Genomic DNA, 22,191 nt, shown 5'->3' with positions numbered 1-22,191 from the left:
ATGTTAAAATTTCCTCTCTAATGAAGCAAATGACAGACTTTTTTGGTGTGTAATGTTGGAAAACCAATTTTATGACCTGATTTATATTGGGACCTTTTAAATTCTTCCTAAGGTAGTCCCAAGACACTTTAACAAGAGCATTTTTGCGAAGCAATTTTTTGATCAACTTGCAAGATTAGTTTTGCCTGAGTTTAACTAGGTCATGCTTTCAGCTTTTCAGCATTCTGCTTTTCAGCAGAATCATACTTTAACAAAGCCCCAAACAGCAAATTTGGGATATACTTTTAAAAAGTGTGGGTTTGAGATATTAACAAATTAGTTTGATAATTTTAGGTATTAGGTAGGGCCCTCTAGAGAAATGAAACTAATAAGATTTATATACATACAAATAGAGATTTAGTTTTGAGGAATTGGCTCATGGAATTTTAGGAATTAGCAAGTCTAAAATCCATAGGGCAGGCTGAGTGGCTGGAAATTCAGGTAACAGTACGATTACTTAAAAATTGGAAATTATACATGTGGCTCATGTTATATTTTACTGGTCCGTGCTGCTTTCACACTTGTGAAAGGAGAGAGGAAGAGGGATTAGGTAGGATGACTCGATCATGCAGCTCTAATAAGGTTTGGGCCTGGCTGATCAGGGGGGTCCTTGAGCAAAGGCTGGCCTTTGAAGGAGTTCCATGTTGGGTAGGAGGGAGTTGGCACTAGTATCCTAGCCTCGCTCAGCTGTTGGCTGTAATTGTACTCCCAACTTCTGCATTGCCCAATGCAGCTCCATTTGTGTGGAGAACCCAGAACTGAGTGCTGGATGAGGGCCATCCTGAGGACCTCTGTAACTTCCCTCAAACTTGCGAGCTTTCTAAGCCTCAGGGGAAGGTAGAAATATTTGGGTTTGAAGGCTTCTCCTGCGTCACTTCAACTAGCTACTTACTGTTCTGGAGCCCTTACTCAGCCAAAATTGAGGCTGTAAGTCTTGAAGTTCTGTTGTGGTTCACAGTCTCTAAAAAACACCATTGAGCAGAGAACATTGCAGAACTCCAGCAACTGCCATTGTCTTTATTTTGGAGGTGATTCTCATAAAATGTGTGCAGCCTTTACAGCTGATCAGCCAATCTTGCACTGGTAGTTAAGGTCTAATGAGAAATGATTCTGTTCTCAAAGAGATTACAATTAGGTCTATGGGCAAATTCAATGGATGTAGTCTTCTTTGAGTTTGAATGTTCTGTGAAGGAGCTGATTGCAAAGAAGAGAGAAGAGATTAAGATGCCAGGGTTTTGATGAAGTGATCAGTTCTTTTATGGAGGTGTTGCAAAAAAAATATTTTTTAAAAGATACTTTAGAATGTAACCTTCACCATCCAAAGAAATGTCATTCTTTCTGTGTGTGTTGATACTGAATCTCCAAAGAAGGAAAAAAAATAAGTTTATGCCACAGATAAAAAGCCTCAGTAGGAGAATCCCCTTCAGCGAAGTCAGGGATTATTCTATAAGGTCACAGATGCTTTTCTAGTCATTAAATATTTTACATAATAATGAATATGATGAGTTATTATTAGGTACAAAATATCTTTGTGTATATTTTGTACAAATTTTATACCTGTTAACATGTATTTTTCTCTCTAAGTAAGACAGTACAGTTTAGTGAATAATTAAGACTGTAGACATTGAAAATCCATCAAGTTCCCTCTGGCAGCATGCTGCTGCTGCAGCTGCTAAGTCGCTTCAGTCGTATCTGACTCTGTGCGACCCCAGAGATGGCAGCCCATCAGGCTCCCCTGTCCCTGGGATTCTCCAGGCAAGAATACTGGAGTGGGGTGCCATTGCCTTCTCCGTCTGGCAGCATGGACTTGAGTAATTATTTAGCCTTCCTGAGCCTCATTTTTTAAACTGTAAACTGAAATGTTTACAGTACTCAGCCCATATTATCCATTGTGAGAATTAGTTGAGATAATGCATGTAAATACTTAGCATTGCACCTAACACATAGTAAATGTTCAAGAAATAGTTAATATTATTTGAAGAGACAGGAACTGCTATACATCATCAGCTATTCAAGAAATGTCATATTTCTTATTTTTCTAACTTGACTGAAAGTTCCACCTGCCAAGGTTAGCAAAAAATGTCCAACATGAACCAAATGTCAGGCTCCTCTCCTCCCCCTGTATTGTAGAAGAACCTCTAGAGCTTATGCAATGCAGGAAAATGGGAATAGTCTCTGTTGTACACCACAGAGTGGCCATTGCATTACTTCATTTGAAAACGGACAGCTCTAGTAGAAGCTTGCTCTGTCTGTGAAGGAAGACAGCCTTCCAAGATGTGGGGGACCATCTTGCCTTGGTTTACCTAGAACTCTCCTGGTTTTACATTAATAGCCTGAATCTTGGGAACTCCTGGAGCAAACCGGGGCAGCTGGTCACCCTTGAACCCTATCAGCCTTTTGAGAGTGACTGAATTGGAAATGGGAATGATCATGTGAACCTTTCAGAGCTGGGTCCCTGCACCTACCTTGGAAACCAGCAACATCATGTGACTGGGGCCATGTCCCTATTGCATCCATTTCCTCCCTTTCTGATGGTCTTGTTTAATGCTTGGTAGACCTAGGATATAAAAACAACAGTCGATTTAAGAATTGCCCTCCTGGCAGAATACCCCTTTTGACAAGTCTCCATTTTATTCAGAAAGGTTATGAATAAAACACAAAGGACTATTAAGATCCCCCCATGTCAAAACTCCAAGGACAGACCACATTCTAAAGTGTGGGTCTGTGTCATATATGTGGGAACTAGAAAAATGGTGTAGATGAGTTTATTTGCAAAACAGAAATAGAGACATAGACATAGAGAACAAATAAATAGATACCAAGATGGGAAGGGAGGAGGTGAGATGGACTGGGAGACTGGGATTGACACACATAACACTGTTATGTATAAAATAGATTACTAAAGATAATTGACATATAGCACAGGAATCTCTACTCAGTGCTCTGTGGTGACCTAAATGGGAAGTAAATCTAAGAAAGAGGGGTACATAAAGCTGATTCACTTTGTTGGACAGCAGAAACTAACACAACACTGTAAAGCAACTATCAATCAGTTCAGTTCAATCACTCAGTTGTGTTCAACTCTTTGCGACCCCATGGACTGCCACACACCAAGCTTCCCTGTCCATCACCAACTCCTGGAACTTGCTCAGATTCATGTCCATTGAGTCGGTGATGCCATCCAACCATCTCTTCTGTCATTCCCTTAAACTATACTCCAATAAAATAAAATAAAAAATAGACAAAAAGATGAAAATAAATAAATAAAATGTGGGCATGTGGGAATGGGAACCAACAATTCCACAGGTGAAAACAGACAGATAATTTATCAATAGGCTGTTTGGCCACATTGACTTCTTAACTTTTACCACCAGCATCACTACCATTGTTATACCATCACCACCACTACTGTTATCTGAATTGGCCTTGCTAAGATATATCAATTAGCTCATTAATCCAGATCTCACCTAATAATTTTTGTTGCCTTCCATTGATCTCTGAAGTGATAACAAAAACCCTAGTTTTGTTTGCTGCAAATACCCAAAGTTTCTTCCCAAATTACCTCCCATCAAACCCAAGAAGGAAGCGAGAAGGAACGGCCTAGAGCACCCCTAACTTGTTCTCTTGCTTCTGGCTCTTCCTTCTCTAACCCATGCTGCAGAAACATCAGCTTAGGCTTCAAGTTTTAAAATGTCGCTGTCACCAAGGCTGTGAGTCTGCCCCCATTTTTAAAGAAGTTTTCAGGTTAAATTTCAATCAGCTTGGCAACTAAGGGACTCCACACACCAGCCTTAACATTTTATTCAAACTCTCCCTCTCATTATCCTCACGATGAAACTTCTAGAGAGACAGACAAGTCCTGCTGGCCCAGCCTTGCTCATCCTCATCTTGATGGCTAGACTGGCCTTATCTTTTCCTCCTTCTTCAAAATGACCCATCCCCCAAAGATGAGCTAAGTCACTCCTCCCTGAGGCATATCTCCCTCTGCTGGAGCTGTCTCTCCTTCTTCTGGAACTTCTGGGAGAAGAAGCATGAGTTCCTCACCTGGGAAGCGACCAGGAGAAGAGGAGACAATGTCAGACAGGGCTGAACAAGCTGCTGCCACATTTTTGTCTCTCTGGGGATATATCTTGGTAAGGATAGTGTTAGCTGACACCTCAAATATTCAGAAAAGCTGAAAGCCTCCTTTCCTTGGCACTTAAATTGCAGAGTGGAATGAGAGGAAACTTCACGTTGGTCACATGTTGTCATACTCATGGATCACCAATCATTTGCATTTTGTGACACTAAGACTACCAAATGAATTCAACGTTTATTATCCTTTGGCTTTTTGAGATTTAACTCCTTTTTTCCAAGGAGCACCCAAACTAACATTTGGAGAAATGCCCATTATGCCATCTTGGTGGCAGTTCGTGTCCAGGAGCAGATGACACAGGCTTAGTGAAATGAATGCTTTCTCCTGGAACTTTAGTCTTTACAGAAGTGCCTGGAGTTGGCTGGAGTCTGTCTTTTACCGTAGCAGTGGGTGTGCGGGCCAGACATCCTGCTGCCCCCATCTGTGCTGTGACTATGGCATCCCAGCCCTTAGCCCTCTCCTGCTCCCTCATATTTCCCAGCCCTGGGCCTCCCATCTCCTATTAATTCTGTGACACCAGATAGTCCAATAATTTCTCTGTTTTGCTTAAGCTGTCCAGATGTGGTTTCTTTCACTTATGGACAAGAATTTTGGCCGATAATAAATAGAGTAGTAATATTAATTATCATTTTTTATAACGGTAAGCTAACAATAATTGAGCACACTCTAAGTGTTCACATGTATTAACATCCCATCCTCACTGAGATAGGTACTATTATCCTGATTTCCAGATGAGGAAAATTGAATTGCAGGAAGGTTGCTTGAATCTGCTTGGCTAATAAATAAATAGCAGAGCTAGAATTAGAATCTACACAGTCTCTTAACCAAACTGTTCAGAAATTTGTATCCGGAATTGGAGTTCTAGGTAACAGATCTTCAAGGCTACGTGGAGAACTAGAGACAAGTTTTCAATCTAGATAGCATGGAGAGCATTCAACATTCTGTTATTTTTCTGGGTTAGTAATCTAGCAGTCCTTGGCCTTCAGTAATAAGATAGTGAAAGAAATGATTGCTTCTGGACATCTGTAATCAGGGATTCATTGAAGAGAGGGTTCTGGCAGACCACATTGTCACCACCATCAATGAAGTATGAAAAATATGAAATATTGATGGATGGCTGCTTCTGGTAACACTGAATGGCTTAAAGCCAGAGAGCGATGACCTTAAATCCCTAAATTCTCAGTTTGAGCCATGGAATGAAATTCAGGGACCTTCTATAACCATGATGAAAGAATTTATTATTTTGCCCTGACAGACTGCAATAGCCAAAACTCAGAAGCAGATTTTGATCGTAAAGGGTTTCAAACTATATCATTGGATAAAATTTTCACTTCCATGGAAAGGTAGTCATTAATCAAAATAGAGTAGACTGCCAGGGAGTGGGATGGGGTCCAGGAGAGGACCTATGTCTGAGTAACCGAAATCCCCACACTACATGGAGCTTCTGCTCATAAGGGCAGAGCCTCCCCTTTCTTCTCTGATGAGGTTGTTCTTCTCTTGCTTCAAGGTTCTTTTATTTTTTTGCCTGAGGAAAAAGGTCTTCTTGAAAGAAGACACCTATTCTCTAAATTTCACACTTGCCTTACACTTGGCTTTGCTCAGAGAAATTGTTGTTGTTCAGTTGCTAAGTAGTGTCCACCTTTTTGAGACCCCATGAACTGAAACACACCAGACTTCCCTGTCCACCATCTCCCAGAATTTGTTCAAACTCATGTCCATTAAGTTGGTATTAGTCACTCAGCCATGTCTGACTCTTTGAAACCCCATGGACTGTAGCCCCCCAAGCTCTCCTGTCCACAGAATTCTCCAGGCAAAAATACTGGAATGGGTTGCCATTTCCTTCTCCAAGAGATCTTCCCAACCCAGGGATTGAACTCAGGTCTCCCACATTGCAGGCAGATTCTTTACCATCTGAGCCACCAGGGAAGCCCATTAAGTTGGTGATGCCTTCCAATCATCTCATCCTCTGTCACCTCCTTCTCCTCTTGCCCTCAATCTTCCCCAGCATCAGAGTCTTTTCCAGTGAGTCAGCTCTTCATATCAGGTGGCCAAAGTTTGGAGCTTCAGCTTCAGCATCAGTTCTTCCAATGAACATTCAAGGTTGATTTCTTTTAGGATTGACTGGTTGCTTAAAACTATTACTAGAGTTAAATTTCACTATGCTGCTGCTGCTACTGCTAAGTCACTTCAGTCATGTCCGACTCTGTGTGACTCCATAGATGGCAGCTCACCAGGCTCCCCCATCCCTGGGATTCTCCAGGCAAGAACACTGACTTGAGTGGAAATCACAGAGTCACTCCTTGGATGAGAAGGTTTACATACCATAAGAATTTGAGGGCTTTGCTAATTTTATGGGAAAATATCTGTGGAGTATGTGTGGGGATGAGTGGTGGTGCTTGATAAATAGGGAGGAATACAATCATTTTTTCTAGTAGAATTTGAATACAGATATATTCAACATATATTTTGCATTTAGAAAAAACCTGAGTAGCTATATGGAGTTCCAATAATTTGTTAGGTTGATTAACCCCAAACTGATTTCAACTATAGTCCATAAAATATTGGGTCAGATGAAAACACTTTTTGGTGTAGATGTATAAATGAATATATTATTTTATACAAGGGAAATATGGAGTGATCCTTTGTAAGCATCCTGTCCAGCTACATTCTAAATTATCTTACAATCTACTCCCTTCAACAAGGTCTTCAGACAGGCACGTGGTAAAGGAAACACTATTTATGGAACGGGCAATTTTCTGAAGACTGAGGATTCTAGTAGGAGACCACACCGTATAAATGAATTACATGATTTCAGTGTTGACTGGAGGATTCCAAGGTGGCAGAAGCCAAGTAGCCCCACTTAATTTTTAGAGACAAAAGGAGCAGTATTTCCGTAATTGTTAGGAGGGTCAGCATGATAATATAAATGATCTGACCCAAAGAGACTGTTAATAGTGACTACTGATATTAGAGTCTGTGAACTAAAGGATAATTACACCTAATAACCTACTTGCAATTTTCTTTGTTTAACTTCTCATTCTGCATGCTGGGTGTGACTGGTCTAAATGCCTTAACTCCAGGGTAAGAATGCTTCCAATTTGGATACAACAATGATGTCAGTGAATTGGGTACCACATTGCCATATGGCCATTTTGAGGTCATCAGGTCCTTGGTTTATTAGGATAAAAGGCAGTTACTGTGTGTAGAATTGAGAAAGAGGATTTGGCTATCATTGATCTCCATGGTGGCTAGGAGCTTGGAGCCCATGTGACCTCTGGGAGCCTCCTCATTTCTCTATCTCCCTCATTAATGCAACCTCATGCACACAGCACCTCCAGGGGCTCAGCAGTGAAGTTCAATACATTGCGGGTAACTCCACAAAGCAAAGAACTCCAACCACTGGTGCTGACCCAAGCAAGGGGAACATGGAATCTGTCATGGAGAAGACAAGTTAAAAAAATGGGTGAGTGGCTGCTTCTGTTAACAGTGAACACTGACTAGCAGCAATAGCTTTGTGCCTATATGCAGGAATAAGGACTATAACCTTAACTATATTTGACTTTCTACTCTGTCAAGTGTACATAAATATTTTAACTGATATATCTTCTTTCTCCTCTCTTTGATCTACATTATAGGGTGAGTTATTTATGATTATATCTATATTTTGACCACAGGTTACAGATATGGGGAAAAGTGTATACCAACTAGAGATACTAGACTAAGAGTTGGGTTGCAGTAGACTCTTAATTTGGGAATTTCCCTTTGAGTGGGAACTGAGAATGTTCTCAGTTCCATGAGGGGTTTGTTGGTTTTTGTTAGGCAGGAAAAAATTTGTGGATTCAAAGTGTAGACTGTAGTGGACTTTTGTAATTTTTTTCACTGTTAAGTATTTAATACTCTTCACTGTTTGCTCCTCAGTCTATATTTTGGAAAGTCCTCAATTATATGTAGTCTAGATAGAAGTTACCTTCCCCACTGGGATCTAAAGCAGTCAGAGTTGTTCTTTTCCTGCATCTCATTGCTAGGGAATTGCATGTGACTTAGTCTAGACAGTTAGGCACTCTCCCTGGAAATTTCAGCCTTGAAAATACAACCCAAGAATCTGGAGATGGAATTGATTCATTCAGCTCCATACTGGTGGTGGCGGCTTGTAACTGGGACTCCTATTGCTCCCCCCAGCTGCCTTGGTTAACTTTTTGTTTTCTAGATCCAATTTTCCAGCTTTGTTATAATTCTATGAGCCCTCAATCTTTCCATTAAATTGCCCTTTTGCTTAAGATAGCCAGATTTAGGTAGGTTCTGCTGCTTTAAACCCAAATGCTATTATATAAATTCAAATGATAAGTTTAGTTCTTAAGCTTAAAAACATTTTTGTGATTCCTTTCAAGTATCTTTTTACCTGTAAAATGTTTTCCCTCTTTCCTCCCAATTTTAAGGATAAATGGCAAACATTTTTCCTCCTAGCTTTATACTGAATTATCTTTGAAAAGAAACAACAGGGAATTTTACAATATTCCAAACTATGGGTCTCAATTTTTTCCTGAATGACTTTCTGTGCTCAGTCAGAAACATATGGAAAAATAATGCCCGTTGTGTGTTTGTTTATTTTTGCTTATTTTCTCCCAAATTCCTATTCCCTCCTTCTCCTTTTTTGGGGGACTGTGCCCTACAGCACAAAGTGGGCAGGTGTGGGTAAGGCTGAGCCTGGAGCATCGCACACAAATATGCAGAATGGAGAACTGCATAAGGGCGGGGGCACGCACGCACAGAGCTCAGTGCCCAGAACCAGGCCTAGGAAGATGTTGGCCTGGTGGGCTGTAGTGAAGAATCTGAGACAAAGGAGATGGGGAAACAATGACTGGGGAGACCACAGTAAGAAATGAGAACAGAGACTCCTGGTGAGAATGAGTAGGTAGTGTGGGACACAGGCTGGCCACCGAAGGTCCAAATCCCATTTGATCCAATATTGGAGCAGGGAGGGCACCGTCATTATTTCTGAGATTGAAACTCCCAAATTGAGAAGATGGAGAGGTGGATGCAACGGTCAGGCTTGTTGTCCAAAATCATACCCTGTCACTTCTTTCCTCAAAATCTTTAATCCACCGGCATCTATAGAATGAAATCCTAGTCACTTGGGCTGGTTTGGGGGTCTCAGTAACCCAGGTCCCCTGACCTCACCCTGTCTACCACCCTCTGAATCACTGACATTCCAGTCACCCTGTTTGCTTGTGCTGTTCCCACAGCCAGACAAGCCTTTCCAGTTCTCCATTTTGAGAAGATCTTACTCATCAGAAAAGAGCCTGCTCCAATATTGTCTGTCCCATGATGCTTCCTTCTGATCCTTGAAGTCAGAACCTTGGATTCCTCCCCCGAGGTTGATGCCAGTCTCAACATTGTCCTACTCTCTCAGACATATCCTAACCAGAATTATGGGGGGGTTCAGCTCAGAACATCTAAGACTGGTATTGACTTTGGCCCCTAATTCTGTTAGTTGGCTTGATGGGTAGGTCCTAATATAGATTCTCAAATTTATAGGCCAGTTTTGGGAATTGGCTTTCAGTCCTTTGCTCTGTGCCCCAGAAGCTGTTGTTTATCTGACTAGACTCTGAGAGTATGTATAATGTGGGACATCAAAGGTCTCACTATATAGCCATCTGCTGCCCCCTTTATATACATGTCTTGCCCCTGACCCGGAGCCTAGGAAGGGCTTTTCTGAATGACGGCAGAATGTAGGTGTCCTTACAGTCTTCTTCTTTGCTTGAATCTGTGATTATCAGCTGTTCTGGTTTCCCCTATTTCTGCTCTGTCCAAAGGTAGGGTCATACATAGTGTTCCTGAATGTTGGGTCCCCTCATGGTAAGATGACTTGGGCTGGATTTCTCCCTCTAATTGGCGGCTATGCTTTCTGGACTCCACATTCTGCTTGCCAAGCGGAACGTCCTCTTTCATCTGAAGTGGAGTCTGTCCTTTCATTACTTTTCCATTCTAGTAGACATATCTATTTCCAAATTCCAGCTGCTCCCAGTCTGCCCCGCTCAGCTGCAACTGGCCAGGTAGTACTAGATCATGCCCTGAAAGGCAGAAAAACTATGGAGCATCTACTGTGTTCTAGCTTATCTTTTGGTGTTCTGTGTGGGTTTTGATTTACTCTTTGATAGCCAGATGCCACACATTGGTATATACTACCCAGGGCCTAATGCACAACTGCAACCCTGCAAGGATTCAGTATACAGTATTAGGTTTACGAGTCCCTTGACAGGCTCTTTCTAGGAATTAGCTCTGACTTCTGTTCCAGTGTCATTTTGTTTAATTTTTGGTATGCTGTGATCCTCCAAATAAGCAGGATGTTTTTATGGGACTCTGGTTGTATTCTCTCTTGCCTCTAGCCCATCAACCATATTCATCTTTCCCAGGAATATAGTTTGATTATGCAAGACCCTCCAGCATGTGGAAAATGACTTCCTAGAAGCTACAGACTGTGGGTCTCAATTCTTGGGGTTACATACATGTCCCTTCAGAGAATGCCTGAATTTGTCTGTCCACGTTATTACTGACAGCTCCTCTATTAGTCCCTTGTGATAGAGATGATCTGAATTTTGGATTGTCCCTCCACATTCCCCATAGTTTCCCACTTTTGTGCCTCTGTCAATATTGTTTCAGCTCATCACTCTTCACTAAGAAAATCTTCTTCATCCTTCAAGATCCATTGCAAAAGCACCAAAGATTTTCTTAATCTCTGCAACTTAAGATGATTTCATTATCTTTGAACTTGATAATTTTCTGTTGGATTCTTTTTTGCATTCTGTCTTATAGTTGTTTGTGTACTTTTTATCATTTTTGTATTATTTTAGATGAGGAAGTCCTTGACAGTCAGAGTGGTCGTCAACTCTGTACTTAACTCTTATTGAAAGAATAGACATTCAATAATTATTTTCTATTTTTATTATAAAACTGTAAAATATTACCAGTTATTAAGGGTAGTTTCTCCATGAAGAATTTTGCTCTCTAGCCCAAACTTGCATATTGCATTTTAAAACAGTAATATTTTAAATTTATTCTGTATTATAAAGCTAGAAATGAGGAAATATAGAATTATAATACAATTTTAAAGCCTGTAGTATTTTTGCCTAAATCTTTCAATCAAATACATCACCCTGATTTATTATGAATCTTCTCTGAGTCATAAGAGAGAGAATGACTTAGAAAATATTTGACTCCTTAGAGAAAAATCTTATTTGTCTATTCAAAATGTTTAATTTATTGTAATTTTTAAATATAATATTTAATCTATTGTAATTTTATATTTTCAATAGACAAATAAGATTTTCCTCTAAGGAATCAAATTTTTTCTAGTGTTTTACAATGAGTTGTGTGATTTTTAAGTAACTTTCACATGATGGTTCTTAAGTAATTTTAATGGAAATATTATTAAATTTATGTAGTTATTAATCCATGATAAAGAATTATTTTGAGATAATCAGATCAGATCAGATCAGATCAGTCACTCAGTCGTGTCCGACTCTGCAACCCCGTGAATCGAAGCACGCCAGGCCTCCCTGTCCATCACCAAGTCCCGGAGTTCACTCAGACTCATGTCCATCAAGTCAGTGATACCATCCAGCCATCTCATCCTCTGTCATCCCCTTCTCCTCTTGCCCCCAGTCCTTCCCAGCATTAGAGTCTTTTCCAATGAGTCAATTCTTCGCATTAAGTGGCCAAAGTACTGGAGTTTCAGCTTTAGCATCATTCCTTCCAAAGAAAGCCCAGGGCTGATCTCCTTCAGAATGGACTGGTTGGATCTCCTTGCAGTCCAAGGGACTCTCAAGAGTCTTCTCCAACACCACAGTTCAAAAGCATTAATTCTTCGGCGCTCAGCCTTCTACACAGTCCAACTCTCACATCCATACATGACCACTGGAAAAACCATAGTCTTGACTAGACGGATCTTTGTTGGCAAAGTAATGTCTCTGCTTTTGAATATGCTATCTAGGTTGGTCATAACTTTCCTTCCAAGGAGTAAGCGTCTTTTAATTTCATGGCTGCAATCACCATCTGCAGTGATTTTGGAGCCCCCAAAAATAAAGTCTGCCACTGTTTCCACTGTTTCCCCATTATTTCCCATGAGGTGATGGGACCAAATGACATAATTTTTGTTTTCTGAATGCTGAGCTTTAAGCCAACTTTTTCACTCTCCACTTTCACTTTCATCAAGAGGCTTTTTAGTTCCTCTTCACTTTCTGCCATAAGGGTGGTGTCATCTGCATATCTGAGGTTACTGATATTTCTCCCGGCAATCTTGATTCCAGCTTGTGTTTCTTCCAGTCCAGCGTTTCTCATGATGTACTCTGCATATAAGTTAAATAAACAGGGTGACAATATACAGCCTTGACGTACTCCTTTTCCTATTTGGAACCAGTCTGTTGTTCCGTGTCCAGTTCTAACTGTTGCTTCCTGACCTGCATACAAATTTCTCAAGAGGCAGATCAGGTGTTCTGGTATTCCCATCTCTTTCAGAATTTTCCACAGTTTATTGTGATCCACACAGTCAAAGGCTTCGGCGTAGTCAATAAAGCAGAAATAGATGTTTTTCTGGAACTCTCTTGCTTTTTCCATGATCCAGCGGATGTTGGCAATTTGATCTCTGGTTCCTCTGCCTTTTCTAAAACCAGCTTGAACATCAGGAAGTTCATGGTTCACATATTACACATCTTTAACTATCACATTCTAATTTGAATTAGTATACCACTTTTCATATAATGTGAGAACTCACAAGTGTAATTGCACTCTTTCTCCCAACTTTTGTATTATTTTCATATTTTTAACCTCTAGACATGAAAGAAATCACAGAATGGGGAACACATGTATACCTGTGGCGGATTCATTTTGATATTTGGCAAAACTAATACAATTTGTAAAGTTTAAAAATAAAATAAAATAAAAAAAATAAAAAAATAACTTATTGTCATTTTTGCTTTAGTCAATTGACATTTGAAGAATGTAAGAAAAGAAAGAAAAATAGTGTATTCACATATTTACCATTTCCAGTGCTTTTCTTTCTTAACTACAGATCCAAATTGTATCTAGCATCATTTTTCTTCTGCTTGAGAAAATTTATCATCTCTTGTAGTGAAGATCTCCTGGCACCATATTCTAACAGCTTTTTATTTGAAGATAGGTTTATTTCATCTCCATTTTTGAAAGATGTTTTTGCTAGATATAGAATGTTTCATTGAGAGGGTTTTCTTTTCCCCTTTCAGTATTTAAAAGCTGTGCTTCCATTGTCTTCTGGATTCTATTCTTTCTGATAAAAGCCACAGTAATTGTTGTTGTTCCCTTTATGAGATGAGTCTTTTTAAAATGTGGTTACTTTTAAGAATTTTCTTTTCATCTTTTATTTTTAGAAGTTTCCTTTGCTATTACCAGGTGTGGTTTTCTTTTTAATCTTGCTTAGATTTTACTGAGCTGCCTGGATCTGTGGGTTGAGATCAAATTTTGAAAGACTTTGGTCTTTATTTCTTTAGCTTTAATTTTCTGCTCAATTCTTTCTCTCCTTTCCTTCTGGGACTCCAGTGACATGTGTCTTAGAGTGCTTGATACTATTTCATAGATATTTCATATTCTATTTTAAAGAATATTTTCTTTTTCTATGCTTCTGTGTGGATGACTTTCATTGAGCTGTGTTCAAGTTCACCAATTATTTTCTCTGTTATGGTCAAACTTCTTTTAGAGCTAGCCAATGAATTTGTTTCAAATATTATATTTTTTAGTTCTAGTATTTCCATTTGGTTCTTTTCTTTCTCAAATTTTCTAAAAATTCTACATAGCTCCTAAAATTTCCTATCTTCTCATCTATCCTACTAATCTTTTCCTGTAGATGCCTTAAATATTTTTAGTCATTTCAAAGTCTCTTTCCAACATCTGGACCATCTACTGCCTTGTTTTTATTAACTAATTTTTCTCTTGACTGTAGGGCACATTTTTCTACTTTTCTGATGTGTAGTGTGTTTTAATTGCAAGCTTGATACTGTAGTGATAAATTATGGGCAATCTGAATTCTCTTATCTTCTTCTGAAGAGTGCATAGTTTTGTTCTAACAGGTAATTGTATTGCTTGAAGGTCACCTTGAGCCTGGGAAAACTTGGTTTTGGCCCTTCTCAAAGTAGATTTGTTTTAGTTTTGTCTAAAGCACATCTCTTAGTCTGAGGATAAGGTCTTTCTTTTTCTTTCAGGATCTTTTTAAACAGCTTAAATGAAATACCATTTACATACCATAAAATTCACCCATTGTCAGTGTATAATTCAATAATTTTTGGTAAATTTATAGAATTGAGCAAATATAGCCACAACAAAATGTTTTTAAATTATAAAATACACATAAAATAAATTTACCATCTTACTCATTTTTAAATGTATAGTTCATTGGCATTAGGTGATTCATATTATTGAGCAACTATTACCACAATCTCCATAACTCCTTTATATCTTACTAAGCTGAAAATCTATGCCTGTTAAACAGTAATTACCCATTCTGCTTTCTTCCCAGCCACAGAAAACCACCATTCTATTTTCTACCTCTGTGAATTTGACTACTATATGTACCTCATATAAGTGGAATCATACAGTATTTGCCCTTTTGTGACTGGCTTAATTCACTTACTATTAATGCCCTCAGGTTTTATCTATGTTATACCATGTGTCAGAGTTTCCTTTCTTTTTAAGGCTGAATAATATTCCATTGTGTATACATACCACATTTTGTTTATTCACAATTCAGTTTTAGAACATTTCCGTCACTCCAAAAATCTCCCTTGTGCCTGCTTGCAATTAATCCTCATTCTCACCCCTAGCCCTAGGCAACTACTGATCTGCTTTCTGTCTCTATAAATTTACTTTCTTTAATCACTCATATAAACAGAATCATAAAATATGTAGTCTTTTGCATCTGGTTTCTTTCATTTTAGAGATTGAGAAGAGCTCCTTGCTCCTGAGGCATGGGCCTTCTGAAGTTCTCAGTTCATTCAGTTCAGTCCCTCATTCGTGTCCGACTCTTTGCAACCCCATGAACTGCAGCACACCAGGCTTCCCTGTCCTTCACCAACTCCTGAAGTCTGCTCACACTCATGTCCAGTGAGTCAGTGATGCCATCCAACAATCTCATCCTCTGTCATCCCCTTCTCCTCCTGCATTCAATCTTTTCTAGAATCGGGGTCTTTTCCAATGAGTCAGTTCTTCACATCAGGTGGCCAGAGTATTGGAGTTTCAGCTTCAGCATCGGTCCTTCCAATGAATATTCAGGACTGATTTCCTTTAGGATAGACTGGTTGGATCTCCTTGCAGTCCAAGGGACTCTCAAGAGTCTTCTCCAACACCACAGTTCAAAAGCATCATTCTTTGGCCTTCAGTTTTCTTTATAGTCCAACTTTCACATCCCTACATGACTACTGGAAAAACCATAGTTTTGACTAGATGGACCTTTGACGGAAAAGTAATGTCTCTGCTTTATAACATGCTGTCTAGGTTTGTCATAGCTTTTCTTCCAAGGAGCAAGTGTCTTTTAATTTCATGGTTGCAGTCACCATCTGTAGTGATTTTGGAGCCCAAGAAAATAAAATCTGTCACTGTTTCCATTGTTTCCCCATCTATTTGCCATGAAGTGATGAGACTGGATGCCATGATCTTAGTTTTTTTAATGTTCTAATTGAAGCTAAAAACATTTAACAAATCCTTCTAATTTGATGGATCTTGAATTCCACACTGTATCTCCTATGGTTAGTGACTACTGGGATCTAAGCACAAGTCTTTCAACTTTCCAGCTTTCACTTTCCTCTTGAGTCCTTAACACCTTAACCTGTACAAGTGTGATTCAAAGGTTAAGGGAGAACTTGGGGGTATTTAATGCACAAATTTTGGGGTAGTTAATGCACTACTCTGACTCCTTTCTGAAATGTCTTTCAATTTCCAGCAACTGTGATAGTCCACAGAGACTCAGGCTAATAAGATTAAGGCTCTCTACTGGAGATTAAATGGACTTCCCTGGTGGCTCAGTGTGTAAAGAATCCGCCTGTCAATGCAGGAGATGCAAGTTCCGTGCGATCCCTGGGTTGGGAAGATCCCCTGGAGAAGGAAATGGCAACCCGCTCCAATATTCTTGCCTGGAGAATTCCGTGGACTGAAGAGCCTGGTGGGCTACAGTCAATGGGGTCGCAAAGAGTCAGACACAACTTAGCAACTAAACAACAACTGGAAACTACACTCTATGCTCAGGATTGGACTGTGTCCCCCAGAAGAAGCTGAATAAATGTCTTACTCACTTTAGTTGCCTCTTTTAAGAGTTGCATGCCTTCCCAATTCTGCCTCCTTTAGGTCGCTCTTCAGTGAAAATGCAGTGGTTGCTTTTTACATTTTGTCTGTTATATACAACTGTAGTTTGTAGGAGGGTTAGTCTGAAAGAAGATACTTCCATTACCAGAGTCAGAAGATTTTCATGATCAGAAGACTATGAGTGTGAAAGATAAGCATTAAGAAAGAGGTTCAGAATCAATAATTAAGAAACCATCACTTCAGAGTTTGCGATAATTCAGACAGAACTTTAGCCATAATTTCTTTAAGGAAGTGCATATTATCCATAGGATTATAAGAATAGTTCTTAAACTATCTAGGGAGGAAAATCCTTATTTTTCTTGTCATTTTTATTTTTTATTTTGCTTTAAAAACTTTCAATTCTTTGTAATAGATACTTCTAAACATGTAACTACCATAGTGATAGTTGCTGGAAAAATAATGAGAAGAGTTAACATTGCTTGAGCACTTGTTATATGCTGGAACTATAATAAAAACTTTAAAGTACGAGTTCTTTTAATATTAACAGAGAGAAGTTCATTGAATTAGGAGCAGTTTCATGAACTTGAACCCAGGGACCCATCTGCAGAGCTTGTTCATTTCGTTATCAGAGATACTCGGCATTGGCATGAGAACCTGAGGATGCCATGTGAAAGGGGAAATCGTGAGCTCTGTCTGCTAACTGGCCCTAACCTGAAATGGGCTGGTTGTACCCACCTTAGGTGCTTCTGAAGAAGCAAGTTCCCTTCTGAGAAGGGTCTGGGTGAATGTGGTGTCACAGATTCCACTCCCCCCTAAGCTGGAGGGAAACACTCACACTTTTCCCCTGCAATGAGTTGTACTGTCAATATACCTAGCCAGGAATGGGTGACCTTAAATTCTATGAGAAAACTAATGGTTCAGTTTCTGATGGAGCTCTTTTATGGGCAGACTCATAGGTCCGCTGGTGTTCTTTGTATGTGGGGAGAGGAGGCTGGAGCTCTCATTAAGCCTCAAATCTTAGATGTACCAGGATTCTGTTGCCTCCTCTTTTGTCTCCCAGGATGGACAAATTCTCACATGTATCATCTAGTTCAGGCTTCACAGCCCAAGCGACAGCTGCAGGCAGCTTTTCTAATTATCCCCTGCTGAAGACAACCAATTGACCGTGGAAAGTTGTCAGTTAGGCAGGACTTGGTCTTTTAATAGGAAGTCATGGCTAACTGCTGCTCTTATTATCCCATTGAAGCATCTTTATTATACTCTAAACAGCCATCTAATTTTGATGTGACAGAAGAGAGAATTAAATGAACAGAATATCTTGATGGATCAAAATGATTCCAACGTACAGACCCAAGAATTAGTTCACAAAATGAGCATTTTCTTATTATAAACAAATGTACCAATATATGAACAGAAGTTACTTCTTGGTAGTTGGTCTATGGATCGTTTTTATTTCTTATTTGTGTTTTTCTGTACTTTCTGTGTTCTAGAAACAATATATATTCCTTTTGGACTCAGATTTTTAAAAAATGAGAGATAGGGTAGCCTAACCATCAGGGTTCTACTTTCGGAATGAATGAGGCACAGAGTTCTGCTTCAGAAAACTATAAATCATCCCTAAAGTCCAAGACCTTAAAAAAATTCAAACAATACCGGAACTATAATTTTCCTCTGAAAACTTTCCAACTGTAAATATCAAGGACAGGATATATAATTTTCTATTTAAATCCAACATGTGGTAGACATCTAATTAACATATAATGAATACATGCAAAAAAGAATGTGTAACATTCATGAATAGCATTTTTGGCCAGAAGTCTTTCAATTGCAAGTTTCTGAAAGCTGAACATAATGGGCCATTAGTGATTATGGTACCTGGCAGGAAGAGAGTCAAACTGGACGCAGGTATATTTTGCCTTTGCTTAGCTGCCCCCGAATGACTTCAGTTTGTCTCTGGCTTCTTTGCAGGTATGTCACAAGAATATGACCCTAGACAGCTTTGTAGTTACATTCTTAGAACGTTTAATTTAAACTAAAAGAACTTGGCTTCAGCTCCTGTTTGGGAATCCCACGTAAGTCTTTAACTGGATCACCATGAGTCATAGCCCACCCCTGTAGCCAGCATGGGTGAGCAATGTGACTGACAGGCCCTCCAAACCCAAGGAACTGGGAAGAACCCCTCAGAGGAGGGGAGTGGGAGAGGCAGATACCAGGAAAAGCAAAGAGGGAGGTACAGTGAGCAGACAGATCTAACACATCATGTAGAGAAAAGCATTATTAATAATGAAAATGACATTGATAATAACTGAGGTTTATTACACGCAGGTATGATCTAAGCCCTTCACACCCATTATCTCAAAGCTGTTTCACAACCCTACAGGTACTGAAGATCAGAGCCATTAAGTGACTAAGCCAAGGGCAAAGAAAATAATGGACAGTGAGGAGGTTAGCCCTTAATGGGGTCTAATGGAAAGGGGACAAATGCACTGAGATGCTTTAAACTTATACAAGCCTGCCAATGACATGCTTGACCTATTTTTCTCAAAAAGAGGAAGGAAAGTCATCCACAAACAAAATTTAAGGCTATATTGCTGACATACATTTCAATGTATAAATTTATGCCTTTCTTTGGGCTCTGGCAATGAAACATTTAACTTTTTATGTAACGTGATTCATTTCAAGTTAAAATGATTCAAGTCAAGGATCATGTAACTGAACAACTTAGTTTTTGTGCCTTTTAAAAATATAAGGGGAAAAAAATATATATATAAGGGGATTTCTCTATTGGTCCAGTGCTTAAGACTCTGTGCATCCATTGCAGGGGGCATGGGTTCCATCCCACATGCTGGGGTGCATGGCCTAAAAAGGAAAAATAAAGTTTTAAATATATACATATATGTATATTATGTATGTATGTATATATATATGTATATACATATATAAAATCATTATTATCAAGCAAATCCAGAAATAAAAAAATCACTTAACCAGATATGTGTTTTCATTTGGGATTTGGGAAACACTGACAATACATGACTTTGCATTTTAAAAAATATTTGTGTAAAGCAAGTCATGAACATATTTTGTACTCAGAGGTTCAGAGCATAGGGTCCGGGCCAGAGCTGGATTGGAATGCAGGTTCCTGGTGCTGCTTTTTTAGCTGTGTGACTTTGGACAGATGATCTAACTGTTCAGTGCCTTGCTCTCATGTGTGTAATGGAGATGAGAAGAGATATTCTCTTAGAAGGTTGATGCATGGATTACAGTGCATCCATTCAACCTATCAAAGAGGTTAGAGCAAAGCCAGCTTAATAAATAGAAACTCTTGATTTTATTAGAGCTCTGTTTGTGTTTGTGTAGAGGCTTTTTTTTTTTAACCTCCAAATAGTACTTGTTTTGTTTTTGTTTTTATATCACAGATCTATACAGATCTATGGGCTTCCCTGGTGGCTCAGATGGTAAAGAATCCACCTGCAATGCAGGAGACCTGTGTTCAATCCCTGGGTTGGGAAGATCCCCAGGAAAAGGGAATAGCTACCTACTCCAGGTAGTCATTCTTAAAATTCTTAAAGAGATAGGAATACCAGACCATCTGACCTGCTTCTTGAGAAATCTGTACGCAGGTCAAGAAGCAACAGTTAGAACTGTACATGGAACAACAGACTGGTTCCAAATAGGAAAAGGAGTACGTCAAGGCTGTATATTGTCACCCTGCTTATTTAACTTCTATGCAGAGTACATTATGAGTACATTTCCTTATGAGAAATGCTGGGCTGGAGGAAGCACAAACTGGAATCAAGATTGCCGGGAGAAATATCAATAACCTCAGATATGCAGATGACACCACCCTTATGGCAGAAAGAGAAAAAGAACTAAAGAGCCTCTTGATGAAAGTGAAAGAGGAGGGTGAAAAAGTTGGCTTAAAACTCAACATTCAGAAAACTAAGATCATGGCATCTGGTCCCATCACTTTATGGCAAATAGATGGGGAAACAATGGAAACAGGGACAGACTTTCTTTTCTTGGGCTCCCAAATACTGCAGATGTTGACTGCAGCCATGGAATTAAAAGATGCTTGTTCCTTGAAAGAAAAGTTATGACCAACCTAGGCAGCATGTTCAAAAGCAGAGACATTACTTTGCCAACAAATGTCCATCCAGTCAAAGCTATGTTTTTTTCAGTAGTCATGTATGGATGTGAGAGTTAGACTATAAAGAAAGCTCAGGGCCGAAGAATTGATGCTTTTGAACTGTGGTGTTGGAGAAGACTCTTGAGAGTCCCTTGGACTGCAAGGAGATCCAACCAGTCCATCCTAAAGGAAATCAGTCCTGAATATTCATTGGAAGGACCGATGCTGAAGCTGAAAGTCCAATACTTTGGCCACATGATGTGAAGAACTGACTCACTGGAAAAGACCCTGATGCTGGAAAAGATTGAATGCAGGAGGAGAAGGGAACAACAGAGGATGAGATGGTTGGATGGGATCACCGACTTGATGGACATGAGTTTGAGTAAGCTTTGGGAGTTGGTAATGGACAGGGAAGCCTGGCATGCTGCAGTTCATGGGGTCGCAAAGAGTCGGACATGACTGAGCAACTGAACTGAACCTACTCTAGTACTCTTGCTTGGAGAATCCCAAGGACAGAGGATCCTGGTGGGCTACAGTTCATAGAGTCACAAAGAGTCAGACACGACTGAATGACTAAGCACAATCACAGCACATATGGGTCTATTCATCACAAATCTACATCATTGCCGTCCCCATTAGAGAGACTGCGTTCATCCCTCTATCTGCAGCTGCTGGGGGATATTGGGGAAATCATTTCACAGATCTGGGTTGCTGAAGCATTGAGTGTCCACAAAAATATCAACTAATAGACTCTTCCGTATTACACAGTTTTGAACTCTGCAGTTGAGACTGATGTTCAGTGAGAAGATGAAAAGATATCTGATGGCAAGGACATTACAAGTCTCAGGAGTTAGAGAAAACAGGGCTGAGTCTTCAGACAAGGGCATTTACTGCATCAAAGAAATGAGGTGGTGATTGGTTAACTGCTTCTGTTAAATCAAGGACCCCAAAGACCAAGGTAAAATAAAATCAAGTAAAAGGCATGTTTCAACCTACAACAAATTTCAAAGCTGGTTGATGGAAGTTAAACTTTACATTTTTGATCAAGTGAGAATATTGATGCTTAAACAATGAATATGTACTATTTAATTGCATCTGCCTTTGCTTTTCAGTTACTTATTAAGAAGCTAAAGGTCAGTACTTTCTTCAGCTTTATCTTTCTGGGTTAGATGAAAGTCCACTGAGATCAGAGACTCAGAAGAGGAAATGAACAGAAGTAATGAACCAATCCATATTTCTTCCCCTAAGTCAGTTGTCGATTTTGAATAATGTACGGCATATGCAGACAGTTCACTACATCAAGAGGTCCCTAGAAATCAGAGAGAGTGATGATCAAATTGAAAACACTCTCATTAGAGAGCTAATATCTTGTTCCAACATATATGTAGGTACTGAGTTAATTCTTCTGCTGATTTTAGGTTTAATGGGTTGATATTCTTCTGATCCAAAAACTTAGAGGTTGAAATCTGATCATTCTAAATTTACTGCCTACTTTTGTCATCCTATGAACTTGTGCTTTATTGATTTTTAAGAAAAGAATCAAGTACTGACCATCCATGGACATAAA

This window comes from Bos indicus x Bos taurus, chromosome 9, assembly GCF_003369695.1.
Source record: "Bos indicus x Bos taurus breed Angus x Brahman F1 hybrid chromosome 9, Bos_hybrid_MaternalHap_v2.0, whole genome shotgun sequence".
In the NCBI taxonomy this organism is placed as follows: Eukaryota; Metazoa; Chordata; class Mammalia; order Artiodactyla; family Bovidae; genus Bos; species Bos indicus x Bos taurus.
The sequence above is the reverse complement of the archived record's forward strand: the minus strand, read 5'-3'. Positions refer to the sequence as shown.